General features: G+C 46.4%; 2 pseudogenes; both read left to right on the forward strand.

The window, feature by feature from the left end:
- The first annotated feature begins 282 nt into the window (after window positions 1–282).
- On the forward strand, window positions 283–4,305 carry LOC144596382 (gamma-crystallin S-1 pseudogene; annotated as a pseudogene).
- Window positions 4,306–14,886: 10,581 nt separating this feature from the next.
- On the forward strand, window positions 14,887–18,909 carry LOC144596383 (gamma-crystallin S-1 pseudogene; annotated as a pseudogene).
- Window positions 18,910–22,142: the final 3,233 nt, after the last annotated feature.

A 22,142-nucleotide genomic window follows, 5' to 3' on the forward strand; every position in this document is an offset into this window, starting at 1 on the left:
ATCTGAGCACAGTGCCTTTTTATTGAGAATCTAGAATATTTCCCAGTGTCAAACGATAAAGGCTTATATACAATGATGTGGCTGCAAAAAGAAAAATAAACGCATCAGGTACTCTCAGCTGCTTTTTCAGCATTCATGTGTTATATGTTGTGCTTTTCCTTCTGACCCTGTGTTCTGCATCATTTACATTACAAAGGTATTGCTGGAAAGGCCTTTCTATCTGATATATAAAGGGCAAATTGTAGCTACCAGCAGTCTACAGATTGGTACTGACTGTGAACTAAAATGGGAAAGGCAAGAGGAAATCTGATTTGGGGAAGTATACTTTAAACATCGTGCCCCTCCTAATCTGACCCAAACTATGTTATTTCTCCCCACAGATCATCTTCTACGAGGACAGGAACTTCCAGGGCCGGCACTATGAGTGCAGCACTGACTGTGCTGATCTGTCCTCTTACTTCAGCCGCTGTAACTCCATCCGTGTGGACAGTGACTGGTGGGTGGCGTACGAGAGACCCAACTACATGGGGTACCAGTATGTCCTGAACAGGGGGGAGTATCCTGACTACCAGCGCTGGATGGGTTTCAACGACAACATCAGGTCCTGTCGCACCTACCCCCAGGTGAGTTACAGTCTGTGATCGTTGTTGCAGGCCACTTGAAACTGTGCTCACCAATCACTAACATTTGGGCTTTTGTGAGCGATCTCTTGGGGAAATGTTTCTCGTTGTCTAATTTGCTATGCTGATATGTTAGCTAGATTTACCAGCTTACATTTTGAGGTAAACATAGAAACATAGAAAATTAGTGCAGGAGGAGGCCATTTGGCCCTTCGAGCCTGTACGCACCGCCATTCATTGTGATCACGGCTGATCATCCACAATCAGTAACCCGTGCCTGCCTTCTCCCCATATCCCTTGATTCCACTAGCCCCCAGAGCTCTATCTAACTCTCTTTTAAATCCATCCAGTGAATCAAGTGTTGGGTCAGTGGATGTTTGGCTGTGAAAGGCTGTGAGGTTAGCGTAGGAAGGTGGTGAATCTGGTACAGGGACTGAATGACATATTCCTGCTGATGTTGCTTTCTAGTGGGCCTGTTTCCTTGGTTTGAGACTTACATAGAAAATAGGTGCAGGAGGAGGCCATTCGGCCCATCGAGCCATTCAAATCAATCATGGCTGATCATCCACAATCAGTAACCCGTGCCTACCTTCTCCCCATATCCCTTGATATAGTTAGCCCTAAGAGCTATATCTAACACTCCCTTGAAAACATCCAGTGAATCGGCCTCCACTGCCTTCTGTGGCAGAGAATTCCACAGATTCACACCTCTCTGGGTGAAAAAGGTTTTCCTCATCTCAGTCCTAAAGGGGAGGGGGTGGTTGTGACAGAGAGAACGAAAGAAGCTCTCACTGCATTCAAATGGTCACTTGATGTGCTATAAAACAGAGAGCAGGAACATGGAATTGGGCAGTGAAGGACTTTGACTGGCAAGGTCTCAACAGGATGAATGGCTTCCTTTGGAACCATGAATCTTCATGAATATCTGCAGCATTTGGTTAATGATGAAACATTGACATAACTTGGTGGCTCATCGCTAGAGTTGCTGCTTACAGCGTCAGAGACCCAGGTTCCATCCTGACCATGGGCGCTGTCTGTACGGAGTTTGTACGTTCTCCCCGTGACCTGCATGCGTTTTCTCCGAGATCTTCGGTTTCCTCCCACACTCCAAAGATGTACAGGTTTGTAGGTTGGTAAAATAGCAAATTGTCGCTGGTGTGTGTAGGATAATGTTAATGTGCAGAGATCACTGGTCGGTGCGGACTCAGTGGGCTTGTTTCCATGATGTATCTCTAAACTAGACTTACTGAATTGCGCTAGACTGGATTACAGAAGTTTGCCCTTTTAATAATTTCACAGAACCAAAGTGGGGTCAAAGTGTGGAATGGTTGTTTGACTCATTGAGGCCATCGAAGCTTCATGTTGGAGCCATCTACTCTTTTATTCCTACTCCTCTACCCTCTCCCACAACCTGCAAATTCTTACAAGGGCACCTGGTTCACTTTGTCTGTACCTGAAGAAGGGTCTCGACCCAAAACATCACCCATTCCTTCTCTCCAGAGATGCTGCCTGTCCCACTGAGTTATTCCAGCATTTTGTGTCCATCTTCGGTGTAAACCAGCATCTGCATTTCTAAACATCTAACAAAAGTTAGACATTAGTCGCTGAATGCTATGTCTAAATGGAATTAAATTCTGTAAGCTTCATTCTTTTTAATAATGATATCCTCAGAACTCCAGAATATACTTCCATCATTTATCTTACTTTTTAGGGAGGTGAAAGATGAATCCTGATCTGAGTTTCACTGAACCTTAATCGGTACATGGGCCAATAAACTGACCTAGACACCTTGAGCCATAGTCACATCAGGACATTATTGCTGCAAGATGTATTTTCACATGACTATATTGAAAATGCATTAAAATACCTTTCTTTAGACTTTACTTTAGACTTTACTTTAGAGTGCAGAAACAGGCCCATTGGCCCAACGTGCCGACTGGCGATCACCCGGTACACTAACACTATCCCACACACACGAGGAACAAATTACAATTTTAGCCAAAGCCAATGAACCTATGGACCTGTACGTCTTTGGAGTGTGGGAGGAAACTGAAGCACCTGGAGAAAACCCACGCAGTCACAGGGAGAGCGTACAAACTCCGTACAGACAGCGCCCGTAGTCGGGATCGAACCCGGGTCCCTGGTGCTGTGAGGCAGCAACTCTACCGTTATGCCACTGTGTGGCCACCCCACACTACTGTGCCACCCCACGTCCATGTGATTATTAGTCAAAATGTATTTTCTTTTATATATTCATGAAATTCTCAACAGCCTCATGTTGAGACTGTGAACCACATTGATGTTAAACCATGATTGTTCATAGTTTATCTGCTGTCCATGGAGAGACACACTTCCTCCTCGATATCCCGCAGCTCCGCTCTTGCTCCCCCTCCCCCCATTCGTAACAAGGACAGAGTCCCCCTTGTCCTCACCTTCCACCCCATCAGCCGTCGCATACAACATATAATCCTCCAACACTTTCGCCACCTCCAACGGGAGCCCACTACTGGCCACATCTTCCCATCTCCACACCTCTCTGCGTTCCGCAGAGACCGTTCCCTCCGTAACTCCCTGGTCAACTCATCCCTTCCCACCTAAAACACCCCCTGCCCAGGCACTTTCCCCTGCAACTGCAGAAGATGCAACACCTGTCCCTTTACCTCCCCCCTCAACTCCATCCAAGGACCCCGACAGTCTTTCCAGGTGAGACAGAGGTTCACCTGCACCTCCTCCAACCTCATCTACTGTATCCGCTGTTCCAGGTGTGGACTCCTGTATATCGGCGAGACCAAGCGCAGGCTCGGCGATCGTTTCGCTGAACACCTCCGCTCAGTCCGTCTTAACCAACCTGATCTCCTGGATGCTAAACACTTTAACGCCCCCTCCCATTCCCAATCTGACCTTTCTGTCCTGGGCCTCCTCCATTGTCGGAGTTAGGCCCAGCGCAAATTGGAGGAACAGCACCTCATATTTTGCTTGGGTAGTTTACACCCCAGCGGTATGAACATTGACTTCTCTAACTTCAGATAGCCCTTGCTTTCCCTCTCAATCCCCTCTCCCTTCCCAGTTCTCCCACTAGTCTTCCTGTCTCCAACTACATTCCATCTTTGTCCCGCCCCCTCCCCTGACATCAGTCTGAAGAAGGGTCTCGACCCGAATCGTCACCCATTCCTTCTCTCCAGAGATGCTGCCTGACCAGCTGAGTTACTCCAGCATTTTGTGTCTACCTTCGATTTAAACCAGCATCTGCAGTTCTTTCCTAGAAATACACTTTGCTCCTTTGACTTCATTAACGCTATATTGGAAATGTAATTTATAATTGATCATTACTGGGGCTTGCTACCACTTGCTTGGTATAATCTCTTTATTAATGTAGGCACCTTTGACATGTTTTTATCCTTCATTCCAGTACCGAGGGAACAACTACAGGATGAAGATTTACGAGAGGCCTGACTTTGGAGGACAGACGATGGAATTCATGGACGACTGTCCCTCCGTCTACGATCGTTTCCGTAACCGTGACATTCACTCCTGCCAAGTGATGGATGGTTACTGGATCTTCTATGAACAGCCCAACTACAAAGGCCGACAGTACTTCATGAGACCCGGGGAGTACAGGAAATACAATGACTGGGGGGGCTACAACTCCACCATTGGGTCTTTCAGGCGCATGAGGGACTTCTAGAACAATATTATTCTGAAGAAGTATTTCAGAAAATAAAATACTCTTTGCCAGACTATTGTCAAAATGATTCATTTATTTTGATATCCCTATAAAATTGTGCAAAATAGAAATGGTACGAGCCTCATATAGAGACTTTGAAACACACTGATCTTAACTCATGATGGCTTATAATTTCAATCACTAGTATATGTGGAGATAAATTTTATTCTGAGGCACACTACAAATGTAGTTAATAATTGATCAGGACATCTTCCCCCGCTGAGAGAATAGTGATGCATTTGACATTGTTATGACTTTAGATACCTGCTCTTCTTATAGAGAGATACCCTTGGCTCAATGAGTCCACATTGACCATTATCCACCCATTTAGACTAATCCTACATTCATCCCATTTTCAGGAAAGTCCACACATTCTCATCATTTCTTCCCGGATTTAACTCACATACACACTTGGGGTCATTTTGTAATGTATCTTTGAGATATTGAAGGAAAGCAGAACACCTGGACAGAACCCACAGGGTCATAAGGTCATAAGTGATAGGAGCAGAATTAGGCCATTCGGCCCATCAAGTGTACTCTGCCATTCAATCATGGCTGATCTATCTCTCCCTCCTAACCCAATTCTCCCCTTAACCCCTGACACGAGTGCGGATGAAGAATCTATCTCTCTCTGCCTTCAAAATATCCATTGACTTGGCCCCCACGGCCTTCAGTGGCAAAGAATTCCACAGATTCACCACCCTCTGACAAAGGAAAGTCCTCCTCAGCTTCTTCCTAAGGGAACGTCCTTTAATTCTGAGACTAATACCTCTGGTCCCAGACTCTCCCACTAGTGGAAACATCCTCTCCATACCCACTCTATCCAGGCCTTTCACTATTCTGTATATTTCAATGGGGTCCCCCCTCATTCAGGGGTCATGGAGAGGATGTACAAACTCCACACAGACAACTCTGAGGCAGTAGTGTTACCAGTTGCAGCACTATGTCAAACCTGTGGCAGAATGAATACATATGTTCCATTCTTTAATGGAAAACTTCCAAAATAAAGACTAAAGTCCCAGAATAAGGTCGTTATTATTAGCTTGAGATAGGCTAATGAAGGAGTTTCGGAACTGTACATGTAGAGGATCAGGTCCGAACAGGTCTGAACTGGTCCAAGCTGGTCCTAGCACGAGGGGGGCTTTAAAGGTGCTGATGATGAAATAGGTAGGAACCTCCCCCCAGGTAAAAATAAGCACAGCTTTATATCGTACCTTTGAGTGGGACCATGATGGACAGCGAGTATGTAGCCATACTCGGGGCTGCTCTCCCACACCCGCATGTGTTGGTAAAAAGGTTTGTTACTTACTTAAGGTGACTAATGTGTTTTATTGTCTAATAGCGCGAATATAACCTTAACACCAATCATATTTGCTTGTGCTTGAGCCATTTGATTAGTACGGGTGTCAGAGGTTATGGGGAGAAGGCAGGAGAATGGGGTTAGGAGGGAGAGATAGATCAGCCATCATTGAATGGCGGAGTAGACTTGATGGGCCGAATGGCCTAATTCTACACCTATTCCTTATGACCTTGTGGCCTTATAGCTGAAGACTAGAATCGAGCCAATGTTCTCGGTGTGGTCTCACTGACGACCTGCACAACTTTAACACAATGTCCCAAATCCTGCACACAATGCACTGACCAATGATGGAAAACGTGCTGAATGATATCTTCATTATCTCCCCCTGCCAGCACTTTCAGGGAATTATATACTTGTACCACTTGGTAGACACAAAATGCTGGAGCAACTCAGTGGGTCAGGCAGCATCTCGGGAGAGAAGGAATGGGTGACGTTTCGGGTCGAGACCCTTCTTCAGACTGAATTATATACTTGTACCACTTGGTTTCTTCGGTAACACTCTTGCTGTGTACGTGATGCCTTGACGTGCTGTGAAGTCAGAGAACTGGTGTGCAGTTAACTGCCACCATCTCTCCATGATATCATGCAATAAAGTCTCTTGAAGCAAACCTCGAAGTCTCCGCTTTTCCTTTAATTTCCCTCTAAGTTAATTTCTGCCACAGTTTAACCAAAGATAATAGAGCAGAGCAAGATAGACTACTCGACCCTAAAAAACGTAGTATGTTACGGCGCCATTTTAGTAGGCAGAAACTTGCAGAAACATTTAAAAACAAAAATCTGTGAGTTGATAGATGAGATAAGTCCAGTATTTTAATGGGATCATCACACACACTGTTCCCCCAAAACACTGATTACACTGCGAGAGGCAGAGCGAACGGTGGGCTTTGCTTACTAAAATGGTGGACGTTATTCTCCTTTGCGTACTACACTTCAGTATAGGCGATTTAGACGGAGTGGCCCATCTTGCTCCTCTAGTATCTTTGCGTTTAACTAAGCAAAGTGCAATACTTTACACGTGTTTGAGATAAATTCCATTTATCACAATCACAATCATACTTTATTAGCCAAGTATGTTTTGCAACATACGAGGAATTTCATTTGCCGTACAGTCATACCAATAAAAAGCAACAGGACACACAAAATACATTTAACATGAACATCCACCACAGTGCCTCCTCCACATTCCTCACTGTGATGGAAGGCGAACAAAAGTTCAATCTCTCCCTTCTTTGTCCTCCAGCGGTCGGGGGCCTCGAACCTTCCGTTGACGGGACGATCTTGATTCCCGTAGCCGGCGGTGGGCCTTCCTCGTCGGGGCGATCAAGCTCCTGCATCGGGGGGGATCTCAGCTCCCCCACGCTGGGAGATCTACCCCGGGTCGGGGCTTGTCGAACGTCGTGCAGCTTGGAGCTCCCGACCGGTCTGAACCCGAGACTGCGAGCTCCTTGATGTTAAAGTCCGCAGGCCGCGGTTGGAGCATCGATCCCAGGCAAGGGATCGCAGGGTCAGATGGTAAGTCCATGCCCCGCGGTGGGGCTCAAACGTCAGTCCCAGGCAAGGCCTCCAGCTCCACGATGTTAGGCCGCAGAGCGACCGGAGATACGATCCGCAAAACAATCGCATCTCCGGCAAGGTAAGGGATTGAAAAAGCGTTTCCCCCTCCCCCCTCCCCCACCCCCCACACAAAACAAACCAGAGAACATTAACACAAACTTTTAAACCTCACCAAAGCCCACCGCTCCGAGCTTGTATTCCATAGTCAATGGGAAGCAATGCAAGGAAAATCTTGGATAGCAAATGATTCATGTCCAGCTAACCTGTCACTGGAAAAAGTCTGCCCTCATCTCTGCTAATTATCTTTTACTCTATAAGAATTTATACAGGAAAATGGACAAATTTACTTTTGATAGAGACAAAATGTTGGAGTAACTCAGTGGGACAGGCAGCATCTCTGGAGAGATGGAATGTGTGATGTTTCGGTTCAGTCTGGAGTCAGACGAAGAGTCTTGACCCGAAACGTCACCCATTCCTTCTCTCCAGAGATGCTGCCTGTCCCAATAGACAATAGACAATAGGTGCAGGAGGAGGCCATTCGGCCCTTTGAGCCAGCACCGCCATTCAATGTGATCATGGCTGATCATCCACAATCAGTACCCCGTTCCTGCCTTCTCCCCATACCCCCTGACTCCGCTATCTTTAAGAGATCTATCTAGCTCTCTCTTGAAAGCATCCTGCTGAGATACTCCAGCATTTTGTGTCTATCTTCGGTTTAAACCAGCATCTGCAGTTCCTTCCTACAAACTCACTTTTGAAATGCTCATATGGCCACGTTACTTGTCACCACTTGTCATATTGGCAGAAGATTTCCGGGTGATTTACATGCAATCAATGACTTTTGATATCAGATCTCAACGGCAGGCAGATTGTGATCACTTGGGTTTCTGGAGGAATAACATTGGGGAATGAGGAGCTGGACATCGTAGTTTGTTTGTTGGGTCTGAAGAAGGGTCTCGACCCGAAACGTCGGCCATTCCTTCTCTCCAGAGATGCTGCCTGACCCGCTGAGTTACTCCAGCATTTTTGTCTTTATGTTCGGTGAAAACCAGCATCTGCAGTTCCTTCCCACACCCCCTCATGAGTAACAACCTGAGACACCACAAAAGTGTAGATGCTGGAATCAGGGGCAAAACACAAAGTGGTGGGTGATGCAAGATCAGTGGATGGAAATGGTCAGATGACAATCATGGTCAGGACCCTTCTTTAGTCTGTCCATCCCCTCCACTGGTGCTGCCTGATCCGCTGAGTTCCACCAGCACTTTAGTGTTTTACTTACGATTCCAGCATCTGTGGTCACTAGTGTTTCCATTTCACCGGGCCACGAGCTTTTTGTGTCTATCTTGTTTGTTGATTGAGAGAGGACCAATGACCAGGGCCGGGTGGCACGGTGGCGCAGCGGTAGAGTTGCTGCCTTACAGCGAATGCATCGCCGGAGACTCAGGTTCGATCCTGACTACGGGCGCCGTCTGTACGGAGTTTGTACGTTCTCCCCGTGACCTGCGTGGGTTTTCTCCGAGATCTTCGGTTTCCTCCCACACTCCAAAGACGTACAGGTATGTAGGTTAATTGGCTGGGTAAATGTAAAAATTGTCCTTAGTGTGTGTAGGATTGTGTTAGTGTGCGGGGATCGCTGGGCGGCGCGGACTCGGTGGGCCGAAGGGCCTGTTTCTGCGCTGTATCTCTAAAAAATCTTAAAAAAAACTGGGCACCAGGTGAGACTTGATCTGTTCCATCTCAGTGAGCAACAGCACATTTCATTGGTCGGCTGGGTCATTCCCTGAATGTTGAAACGATGACTGTTGTAGAAGCAGAGTGGAGCTTGAATGGGCAGTCTAGTCATTGGTATGCATGCATACCAAGACTGTTTGTGCAAGGGGGGAGCAGGAGGAATTGAGAAGGATAGAGTTGAAAGGCAAGGCCACAGGGTGTCAGGGGCTCTGGGGAGAAGGCGGGAGAATGGGGCTGAGAGGGAGAGATCGATCGGCCATGGTTGAATGGCGGAGTGGACTTGATGGGCCGAATGGCCTAATTCTGCTCCTATCACTTATGAACGTTTGAACATATGGACTTCAGAGTAGTGATTATAGTAACCAGTGTGTGATAAAGGATTACCTCCAGTTTGAGTCAGAGCTTGGAAAAATGTGGATAGTGTCATGGTATAAGTATGTTAACTGAATGCACAGAGAAACTGCCCATCACTGAAGAAGGGTCTCGGCTCCAAACGCCAACCATCCCTTCTTTCCAGAGATGCTGCCTGTCTCGATAGGTCACTCCAGCGTTTTGTGCCGATCCATCCCTTGTCCGGCTACACCTTTCTTACTTCTCAAATGCCGGCATCTTCACATCTTCTGCTTCCACTTACCACCATCCTTTCCCCCACCTGGACCCAGTTGCACTTTCCCCCTCTCCTTATCTGTGTCTACCCGTCTTCCCCCTGCACTGGCTCCATCTGCCCATCAGCACCTCCCTCATCTGGTGCAAAGTCTCAACTACAGGTATTGACTATTGTTGAAAGACTGGAGCGGCTGGGCTTGTATACACTAGAATTTAGAAGGATGAGAGGAGATCTTATCAAAACATAAGATTATTAAGGGGCTGGACACGTTAGAGGCAGGAAACATGTTCCCAATGTTGGGGGAGTCCAGAACAAGGGGCCACAGTTTAAAAATAAGGGGTAGGCCATTTAGAACAGAGATGAGGAAAAACGTTTTCAGTCAGAGAGTTGTGAATCTGTGGAATTCTCGGCCTCAGAGGGCAGTGGAGGCCAATTCTCTGAATGCATTCAAGAGAGAGCTAGATAGAGCTCGTAAGGATGGCGGAGTCAGGGGGTATGGGGAGAAGGCAGGAACGGGGTACTGTTTGAGAATGATCAGCCATGATCACATTGAATGGCGTAGGCCTCTCTCTGATCTCTCAAAACGTCTGAGTAGCCTGATGAAGCACACTGAACGTACACATGGGTCTAAATGTGTTAATGACGGAAATCACGGATTCAGTGGGCCGAAGGGCCTGTTCCCCGACTGCTTCTCTCGAGTAAAGTCTAAAGTAAAGTAAAAGTCTGTGAAATGATGATAGAAACCTGTACCACCGGGTGGCGCCGCAATGGGCGCCTCGCCAACAGTCTGTCTCATCCCTTCCTTCTTTGTTGTTTTTTAATATGTGTTAAATGTATTTTTTAGTGTTCTTTAGCTTGTTTTATGTGGGGGTTTTAATCTCTTACCTCGACAGAGATGTGATTTTTTTCCATATCGTATCTCCGTCTGACCTGCGGCCTAACATCGTGGAGCTGGCGGCCTCTGCTGGAGATCGACTTCGGGAGCTCCAACCGCTGGAGCCTGCAGGACTTAACATCGTGGAGCTGGTGGTCCCTGTCGGGGATCGACCTCTGAGCTCCAACCGCGGGATCCTGCAGGACTTAACATCGCGGAGCTGGCGGCCTCTGGTTAGAGACCGACTTTGGGAGCTCCAAGCCGCAGGAGCCTCAACCGCCCCAACGAGGGAGCTTCGATCGCCCCGACGCGGGAGCTTCGATCGCCCCGACGCGGGATCTTCGATCGCCCAGATGGATGGTTCGACTGCCCCGACCGCAGGAGAATAAAGAGGAAGTAGATTAGACTTTATTGCCTTCCATCACAGTGAGGAATGTGGGGAATCTGCTGTGGTGAATGTTTATGTTAACTTTTATGTAGTTGTGCGTCTTGTTGCTTTTTTTTAGTATGGCTGTATGGTCATTGGAGTTTCACTGTACCTTAATTGGCACACGTGACAATAGACAGATCTTTGAACCTGTGAAACCGGTACACCCAGAGAAAACCCACGCAGTCACTAGGAGAACTGTGCAAATCCCTACAGTCAGCACCTGTAGTCAGGATTGAACGTGGTTCTCTGTCGCAGTAAGGCACCAGCTCTACTGCTGTGTCACTCTGCCACCTTTTTGACCCATGATGATTGTGGCAACACTTGTAGAATGTGAGTGTAAGTCTGAGCACCAGCAGAAAGCTAAATGGTTGAAGGGGGAAAATGCAGACTCCATATTTACATAATTGGGCCTAAGCTTGGGTTGGTGTAGCTGTGAGAGAACTGCACCAGCTGCCATGTCACTGTCCCATGGCACCAGCATTGCAAACAAGCTGCTCATTACAATCCAGATCGGAAACACCAGCTGGGTTTCTGGCCATAAGTGATAGGAGCAGAATTAGGCCATTTGGCCCATCAAGTCTACTCCACCATTCAATCATGGCTGATCTATCTCTGATCTATCTTTCCCTCTTAAATGTTTATTTTTTTAATTTTTAATTTAATTAATTACAGTGCATATAACAACAACAGTAAACCCTCTTTCCCTCTTAACCCCATTCTCCTGCCTTCTCCCCATAACCCCAGACACCCATACTAATCAAGAATCTATCTATCTCTGCCTTAAATATTTCCACTGACTTGGCCTCCACAGCCTTCTGTGGCAATGAATTCCACAGATTCACCATCCCCTGACTAAAGAAATTCCTCCTCATCTCCTTCCTAAAGGAACGTCCTTTAATTCTGAGGCTGTGACCTCTGGTCCTAGACTCACCCACTAGTGGAAACATCCTCTCCACATCCACTCTATCCAGGCCTTTCACAATTCTATATGTTTCAATGAGGTCCCCCCTCATCCTTCTAAACTCCAGTGAGTACAGGCCCAGTGCTGACAAACGCTCATCATATGTTAACCCACTCACTCCTGGGATCATCCTTGTAAACCTCCTCTGGACCCTCTCCAGAGCCAGCACATCCTTCCTCAGGTATGGTGCCCAAAACTGCTCACAATATTCCAAATGCGGCCTGACCAGCACTTTATACAGCCTCAGCATTACATCCCTGTTTATGTATTGTAGCCCTCTTGAAATAAATGGACATAAATGACACAAATTCATCCATGAGCTCTCTTAACCATATAACCATATAACCATATAAAAACTACAGCACGGAAACAGGCCCGTTCGGCCCTACCAGTCCACGCCGACCACTATCCCTGACCTAGTCTCATCTACCTGCTCTCAGACCATAACCCTCCAATCCCCTCTCATCCATTTACCTATCCAATTTACTCTTAAATAATAAAATTGAGCCTGCCTCCACCACTTCCACCGGAAGCCCATTCCATACAGCCACCACCCTCTGAGTAAAGAAGTTACCCCTCATGTTACCCCTAAACTTTTGTCCCTCAATTCTGAAGTTATGTCCCCTTGTTGGAATCTTCCCCACTCTCAAGGGGAAAAGCCTACCCACGTCAACTCTGTCCGTCCCTCTTAAAAACCTCTATCAAGACCCCCCTCAACCTTCTACGCTCCAAAGAATAAAGACCCAACCTGTTCAACCTCTCTCTGTAGCTTAAGTGCTGAAACCCAGGCAACATTCTAGTAAATCTCCTCTGTACCCTCTCCATTTTGTCCTTAATGAACATAACTTGGCACGTCAACACAACGTCAACATTGTGCAAATAAACCTTCGCTTCTCAGGGATAACACTGGAATCACCTGTTACAGGGATGGTTGTAATAGCTGTGACATTTTGACAGAAAAGAAAGTCAGCTTCATCAGCCTTTTCAAACTTTCAAATCTACTGTCATGGGTTTATCTGGAAGTATTTTATTGGTATGCAAAGCAAAGTGATGCAAATAAGACACAATGAATTTAATTATAAATGCTATCCTGCAAATTCACAGTTAGAGGAATATTCCAGCATGGAAACAGGCCCATTGGCCCAAATCGCCCATTCCAACCTCTTAGCCTGTTAGTTCCATTCACCTGTACACACTTTGCCTAAGTTAGTTCCACTCACCTGTGCACACTTTGCCTAAGTTAGTTCCACTCACCTGTACACACTTTGCCTAAGTTAGTTCCATTCACCTGTACACACTTTGCCTAAGTTAGTTTCATTCACCTGTGCACTCTTTGCCTAAGTTAGTTCCACTCACCTGTGCATAACCTCCACCTCTCCAGGTAGGAAATGTCAAAGACTAGAGGGTGGAGCGTCATAGAGTCATTGAGTCACAGAGCATGGAAACAGTCATAGAAACACAGAAGCATAGAAAACAGGTGCAGGAGGAGACCATTCGGCCCTTCGAGCCAGCACCAAATTTCACAGAAATTCACCACTCTCTGACTAAAGAAATTTTTCTTCATCTCCTTCCTCCTCCTTCCAGAGTCTGAACTGTGAGGGAACAGGAAAGATTGCAGTTTCTCGACCCAAATCGTCAACTTAAACCCCATGCTGCCACAGATGCTGCTTGACCTGCTGAGTTAATAGAAACATAGAAACTTAGAAAATAGGTGCAGAAGGAGGTCATTTTGCCCTTCAAGCCATTCATTGTGATCATGTCTGATCATCCACAATCAGTAACCCGTGCCTGCCTTCTCCCCATATCCCTTGATTCCACTAGCCCCTAGAGCTCTATCTAACTCTCTTTTAAATTCATCCAGTGAATTGGCTTCCACTGCCTTCTGTGGCAGAGAATTCCACAAATTCACAACTCTCTGGGTGAAAAAGTTTCTTCTCACCTCGATTTAAAAGGCCTCCTCTTATTCTTAGACTGTGGCCCCTGGTACTGGACTCCCCACAACATTGGGAACATTTTCCCTGCATCTAGCTTGTCCAGTCGTTTTATAATTTTATGCATCTCTATAAGATCCCCTTCTCATCCGTCTAAATTCCAGTGAATACAAGCCCAGTCTTTCAAATCTTTCCTCATATGACAGTCCCGCCATCCCGGAGATTGATATTGTGAACCTACACTGCACTGCCTCAATAGCAAGGACGTCCTTCCTCAAATTAGGAGACCAAAACTGCACACAATACTCCAGATGTAGTCTCACCAGGGCCCTAATGTGGATGATCAGCCACGATCACAATGAATGGCGGTGCTGGCCCGAAGGGCCGAATGGCCTCCTCCTGCACCTATTTTCTATGTTTTTCTATGTTTCTATACAACTGCAGAAGGATTTCTTTGCTGCAGTACTCAAATCCTCTTGTTATGAAGGCCAACATGCCATTAGCTTTCTTCACTGCCTGCTGTTCGTCCAGGGACCTGGTTTTTGAGCTAGATTCCAGCATCTGCAGTCTGTGCCTTCATTTGTTTGATCAATAACTTGGATGGAAAAACCTGTCACAGATATTCCAAGGGTGATCCCAGAACGTAATGGATTTTGTGTCCATCTTTGGTGTAAACCAGCATCTGCAGTTCCTTCCAACACAATAAAATGAGATCAATGGAGTTGTAGTGCAAAGGAGTGCTTGATGGCCAGTATGGACTCTGTGGGCTGAAGGGCCTGTTTCCTTGCTGAACTTCTATGATCCAATGACACATCTGAGCACAGTGCCTTTTTATTGAGAATCTAGAATATTTCCCAGTGTCAAACGATAAAGGCTTATATACAATGATGTGGCTGCAAAAAGAAAAATAAACGCATCAGGTACTCTCAGCTGCTTTTTCAGCATTCATGTGTTATATATTGTGCTTTTTCATCTGACCCTGTGTTCTGCATCATTTACATTACAAAGGTATTGCTGGAAAGGCCTTTCTATCTGATATATAAAGGGCAAATTGTAGCTACCAGCAGTCTACAGATTGGTACTGACTGTGAACTAAAATGGGAAAGGCAAGAGGAAATCTGATTTGGGGAAGTATACTTTAAACATCGTGCCCCTCCTAATCTGACCCAAACTATGTTATTTCTCCCCACAGATCATCTTCTACGAGGACAGGAACTTCCAGGGCCGGCACTATGAGTGCAGCACTGACTGTGCTGATCTGTCCTCTTACTTCAGCCGCTGTAACTCCATCCGTGTGGACAGTGACTGGTGGGTGGCGTACGAGAGACCCAACTACATGGGGTACCAGTATGTCCTGAACAGGGGGGAGTATCCTGACTACCAGCGCTGGATGGGTTTCAACGACAACATCAGGTCCTGTCGCACCTACCCCCAGGTGAGTTACAGTCTGTGATCGTTGTTGCAGGCCACTTGAAACTGTGCTCACCAATCACTAACATTTGGGCTTTTGTGAGCAATCTCTTGGGGAAATGTTTCTCGTTGTCTAATTTGCTATGCTGATATGTTAGCTAGATTTACCAGCTTACATTTTGAGGTAAACATAGAAACATAGAAAATTAGTGCAGGAGGAGGCCATTTGGCCCTTCGAGCCTGTACGCACCGCCATTCATTGTGATCACGGCTGATCATCCACAATCAGTAACCCGTGCCTGCCTTCTCCCCATATCCCTTGATTCCACTAGCCCCCAGAGCTCTATCTAACTCTCTTTTAAATCCATCCAGTGAATCAAGTGTTGGGTCAGTGGATGTTTGGCTGTGAAAGGCTGTGAGGTTAGCGTAGGAAGGTGGTGAATCTGGTACAGGGACTGAATGACATATTCCTGCTGATGTTGCTTTCTAGTGGGCCTGTTTCCTTGGTTTGAGACTTACATAGAAAATAGGTGCAGGAGGAGGCCATTCGGCCCATCGAGCCATTCAAATCAATCATGGCTGATCATCCACAATCAGTAACCCGTGCCTACCTTCTCCCCATATCCCTTGATATAGTTAGCCCTAAGAGCTATATCTAACACTCCCTTGAAAACATCCAGTGAATCGGCCTCCACTGCCTTCTGTGGCAGAGAATTCCACAGATTCACACCTCTCTGGGTGAAAAAGGTTTTCCTCATCTCAGTCCTAAAGGGGAGGGGGTGGTTGTGACAGAGAGAACGAAAGAAGCTCTCACTGCATTCAAATGGTCACTTGATGTGCTATAAAACAGAGAGCAGGAACATGGAATTGGGCAGTGAAGGACTTTGACTGGCAAGGTCTCAACAGGATGAATGGCTTCCTTTGGAACCATGAATCTTCATGAATATCTGCAGCATTTGGTTAATGATGAAACATTGACATAACTTGGTGGCTCATCGCTAGAGTTGCTGCTTACAGCGTCAGAGACCCAGGTTCCATCCTGACCATGGGCGCTGTCTGTACGGAGTTTGTACGTTCTCCCCGTGACCTGCATGCGTTTTCTCCGAGATCTTCGGTTTCCTCCCACACTCCAAAGATGTACAGGTTTGTAGGTTGGTAAAATAGCAAATTGTCGCTGGTGTGTGTAGGATAATGTTAATGTGCAGAGATCACTGGTCGGTGCGGACTCAGTGGGCTTGTTTCCATGATGTATCTCTAAACTAGACTTACTGAATTGCGCTAGACTGGATTACAGAAGTTTGCCCTTTTAATAATTTCACAGAACCAAAGTGGGGTCAAAGTGTGGAATGGTTGTTTGACTCATTGAGGCCATCGAAGCTTCATGTTGGAGCCATCTACTCTTTTATTCCTACTCCTCTACCCTCTCCCACAACCTGCAAATTCTTACAAGGGCACCTGGTTCACTTTGTCTGTACCTGAAGAAGGGTCTCGACCCAAAACATCACCCATTCCTTCTCTCCAGAGATGCTGCCTGTCCCACTGAGTTATTCCAGCATTTTGTGTCCATCTTCGGTGTAAACCAGCATCTGCATTTCTAAACATCTAACAAAAGTTAGACATTAGTCGCTGAATGCTATGTCTAAATGGAATTAAATTCTGTAAGCTTCATTCTTTTTAATAATGATATCCTCAGAACTCCAGAATATACTTCCATCATTTATCTTACTTTTTAGGGAGGTGAAAGATGAATCCTGATCTGAGTTTCACTGAACCTTAATCGGTACATGGGCCAATAAACTGACCTAGACACCTTGAGCCATAGTCACATCAGGACATTATTGCTGCAAGATGTATTTTCACATGACTATATTGAAAATGCATTAAAATACCTTTCTTTAGACTTTACTTTAGACTTTACTTTAGAGTGCAGAAACAGGCCCATTGGCCCAACGTGCCGACTGGCGATCACCCGGTACACTAACACTATCCCACACACACGAGGAACAAATTACAATTTTAGCCAAAGCCAATGAACCTATGGACCTGTACGTCTTTGGAGTGTGGGAGGAAACTGAAGCACCTGGAGAAAACCCACGCAGTCACAGGGAGAGCGTACAAATTCCGTACAGACAGCGCCCGTAGTCGGGATCGAACCCGGGTCCCTGGTGCTGTGAGGCAGCAACTCTACCGTTATGCCACTGTGTGGCCACCCCACACTACTGTGCCACCCCACGTCCATGTGATTATTAGTCAAAATGTATTTTCTTTTATATATTCATGAAATTCTCAACAGCCTCATGTTGAGACTGTGAACCACATTGATGTTAAACCATGATTGTTCATAGTTTATCTGCTGTCCATGGAGAGACACACTTCCTCCTCGATATCCCGCAGCTCCGCTCTTGCTCCCCCTCCCCCCATTCGTAACAAGGACAGAGTCCCCCTTGTCCTCACCTTCCACCCCATCAGCCGTCGCATACAACATATAATCCTCCAACACTTTCGCCACCTCCAACGGGAGCCCACTACTGGCCACATCTTCCCATCTCCACACCTCTCTGCGTTCCGCAGAGACCGTTCCCTCCGTAACTCCCTGGTCAACTCATCCCTTCCCACCTAAAACACCCCCTGCCCAGGCACTTTCCCCTGCAACTGCAGAAGATGCAACACCTGTCCCTTTACCTCCCCCCTCAACTCCATCCAAGGACCCCGACAGTCTTTCCAGGTGAGACAGAGGTTCACCTGCACCTCCTCCAACCTCATCTACTGTATCCGCTGTTCCAGGTGTGGACTCCTGTATATCGGCGAGACCAAGCGCAGGCTCGGCGATCGTTTCGCTGAACACCTCCGCTCAGTCCGTCTTAACCAACCTGATCTCCTGGATGCTAAACACTTTAACGCCCCCTCCCATTCCCAATCTGACCTTTCTGTCCTGGGCCTCCTCCATTGTCGGAGTTAGGCCCAGCGCAAATTGGAGGAACAGCACCTCATATTTTGCTTGGGTAGTTTACACCCCAGCGGTATGAACATTGACTTCTCTAACTTCAGATAGCCCTTGCTTTCCCTCTCAATCCCCTCTCCCTTCCCAGTTCTCCCACTAGTCTTCCTGTCTCCAACTACATTCCATCTTTGTCCCGCCCCCTCCCCTGACATCAGTCTGAAGAAGGGTCTCGACCCGAATCGTCACCCATTCCTTCTCTCCAGAGATGCTGCCTGACCAGCTGAGTTACTCCAGCATTTTGTGTCTACCTTCGATTTAAACCAGCATCTGCAGTTCTTTCCTAGAAATACACTTTGCTCCTTTGACTTCATTAACGCTATATTGGAAATGTAATTTATAATTGATCATTACTGGGGCTTGCTACCACTTGCTTGGTATAATCTCTTTATTAATGTAGGCACCTTTGACATGTTTTTATCCTTCATTCCAGTACCGAGGGAACAACTACAGGATGAAGATTTACGAGAGGCCTGACTTTGGAGGACAGACGATGGAATTCATGGACGACTGTCCCTCCGTCTACGATCGTTTCCGTAACCGTGACATTCACTCCTGCCAAGTGATGGATGGTTACTGGATCTTCTATGAACAGCCCAACTACAAAGGCCGACAGTACTTCATGAGACCCGGGGAGTACAGGAAATACAATGACTGGGGGGGCTACAACTCCACCATTGGGTCTTTCAGGCGCATGAGGGACTTCTAGAACAATATTATTCTGAAGAAGTATTTCAGAAAATAAAATACTCTTTGCCAGACTATTGTCAAAATGATTCATTTATTTTGATATCCCTATAAAATTGTGCAAAATAGAAATGGTACGAGCCTCATATAGAGACTTTGAAACACACTGATCTTAACTCATGATGGCTTATAATTTCAATCACTAGTATATGTGGAGATAAATTTTATTCTGAGGCACACTACAAATGTAGTTAATAATTGATCAGGACATCTTCCCCCGCTGAGAGAATAGTGATGCATTTGACATTGTTATGACTTTAGATACCTGCTCTTCTTATAGAGAGATACCCTTGGCTCAATGAGTCCACATTGACCATTATCCACCCATTTAGACTAATCCTACATTCATCCCATTTTCAGGAAAGTCCACACATTCTCATCATTTCTTCCCGGATTTAACTCACATACACACTTGGGGTCATTTTGTAATGTATCTTTGAGATATTGAAGGAAAGCAGAACACCTGGACAGAACCCACAGGGTCATAAGGTCATAAGTGATAGGAGCAGAATTAGGCCATTCGGCCCATCAAGTGTACTCTGCCATTCAATCATGGCTGATCTATCTCTCCCTCCTAACCCAATTCTCCCCTTAACCCCTGACACGAGTGCGGATGAAGAATCTATCTCTCTCTGCCTTCAAAATATCCATTGACTTGGCCCCCACGGCCTTCAGTGGCAAAGAATTCCACAGATTCACCACCCTCTGACAAAGGAAAGTCCTCCTCAGCTTCTTCCTAAGGGAACGTCCTTTAATTCTGAGACTAATACCTCTGGTCCCAGACTCTCCCACTAGTGGAAACATCCTCTCCATACCCACTCTATCCAGGCCTTTCACTATTCTGTATATTTCAATGGGGTCCCCCCTCATTCAGGGGTCATGGAGAGGATGTACAAACTCCACACAGACAACTCTGAGGCAGTAGTGTTACCAGTTGCAGCACTATGTCAAACCTGTGGCAGAATGAATACATATGTTCCATTCTTTAATGGAAAACTTCCAAAATAAAGACTAAAGTCCCAGAATAAGGTCGTTATTATTAGCTTGAGATAGGCTAATGAAGGAGTTTCGGAACTGTACATGTAGAGGATCAGGTCCGAACAGGTCTGAACTGGTCCAAGCTGGTCCTAGCACGAGGGGGGCTTTAAAGGTGCTGATGATGAAATAGGTAGGAACCTCCCCCCAGGTAAAAATAAGCACAGCTTTATATCGTACCTTTGAGTGGGACCATGATGGACAGCGAGTATGTAGCCATACTCGGGGCTGCTCTCCCACACCCGCATGTGTTGGTAAAAAGGTTTGTTACTTACTTAAGGTGACTAATGTGTTTTATTGTCTAATAGCGCGAATATAACCTTAACACCAATCATATTTGCTTGTGCTTGAGCCATTTGATTAGTACGGGTGTCAGAGGTTATGGGGAGAAGGCAGGAGAATGGGGTTAGGAGGGAGAGATAGATCAGCCATCATTGAATGGCGGAGTAGACTTGATGGGCCGAATGGCCTAATTCTACACCTATTCCTTATGACCTTGTGGCCTTATAGCTGAAGACTAGAATCGAGCCAATGTTCTCGGTGTGGTCTCACTGACGACCTGCACAACTTTAACACAATGTCCCAAATCCTGCACACAATGCACTGACCAATGATGGAAAACGTGCTGAATGATATCTTCATTATCTCCCCCTGCCAGCACTTTCAGGGAATTATATACTTGTACCACTTGGTAGACACAAAATGCTGGAGCAACTCAGTGGGTCAGGCAGCATCTCGGGAGAGAAGGAATGGGTGACGTTTCGGGTCGAGACCCTTCTTCAGACTGAATTATATACTTGTACCACTTGGTTTCTTCGGTAACACTCTTGCTGTGTACGTGATGCCTTGACGTGCTGTGAAGTCAGAGAACTGGTGTGCAGTTAACTGCCACCATCTCTCCATGATATCATGCAATAAAGTCTCTTGAAGCAAACCTCGAAGTCTCCGCTTTTCCTTTAATTTCCCTCTAAGTTAATTTCTGCCACAGTTTAACCAAAGATAATAGAGCAGAGCAAGATAGACTACTCGACCCTAAAAAACGTAGTATGTTACGGCGCCATTTTAGTAGGCAGAAACTTGCAGAAACATTTAAAAACAAAAATCTGTGAGTTGATAGATGAGATAAGTCCAGTATTTTAATGGGATCATCACACACACTGTTCCCCCAAAACACTGATTACACTGCGAGAGGCAGAGCGAACGGTGGGCTTTGCTTACTAAAATGGCGGACGTCACGCTCCTTTGCGTACTACACTTCAGTATAGGCGATTTAGACGGAGTGGCCCATCTTGCTCCTCTAGTATCTTTGCGTTTAACTAAGCAAAGTGCAATACTTTACACGTGTTTGAGATAAATTCCATTTATCACAATCACAATCATACTTTATTAGCCAAGTATGTTTTGCAACATACGAGGAATTTCATTTGCCGTACAGTCATACCAATAAAAAGCAACAGGACACACAAAATACATTTAACATGAACATCCACCACAGTGCCTCCTCCACATTCCTCACTGTGATGGAAGGCGAACAAAAGTTCAATCTCTCCCTTCTTTGTCCTCCAGCGGTCGGGGGCCTCGAACCTTCCGTTGACGGGACGATCTTGATTCCCGTAGCCGGCGGTGGGCCTTCCTCGTCGGGGCGATCAAGCTCCTGCATCGGGGGGGATCTCAGCTCCCCCACGCTGGGAGATCTACCCCGGGTCGGGGCTTGTCGAACGTCGTGCAGCTTGGAGCTCCCGACCGGTCTGAACCCGAGACTGCGAGCTCCTTGATGTTAAAGTCCGCAGGCCGCGGTTGGAGCATCGATCCCAGGCAAGGGATCGCAGGGTCAGATGGTAAGTCCATGCCCCGCGGTGGGGCTCAAACGTCAGTCCCAGGCAAGGCCTCCAGCTCCACGATGTTAGGCCGCAGAGCGACCGGAGATACGATCCGCAAAACAATCGCATCTCCGGCAAGGTAAGGGATTGAAAAAGCGTTTCCCCCTCCCCCTTCCCCCACCCCCCACACAAAACAAACCAGAGAACATTAACACAAACTTTTAAACCTCACCAAAGCCCACCGCTCCGAGCTTGTATTCCATAGTCAATGGGAAGCAATGCAAGGAAAATCTTGGATAGCAAATGATTCATGTCCAGCTAACCTGTCACTGGAAAAAGT

The sequence above is a fragment of the Rhinoraja longicauda genome, chromosome 8 (genome assembly GCF_053455715.1).
Source record: "Rhinoraja longicauda isolate Sanriku21f chromosome 8, sRhiLon1.1, whole genome shotgun sequence".
Classification (NCBI taxonomy): Eukaryota; Metazoa; Chordata; class Chondrichthyes; order Rajiformes; family Arhynchobatidae; genus Rhinoraja; species Rhinoraja longicauda.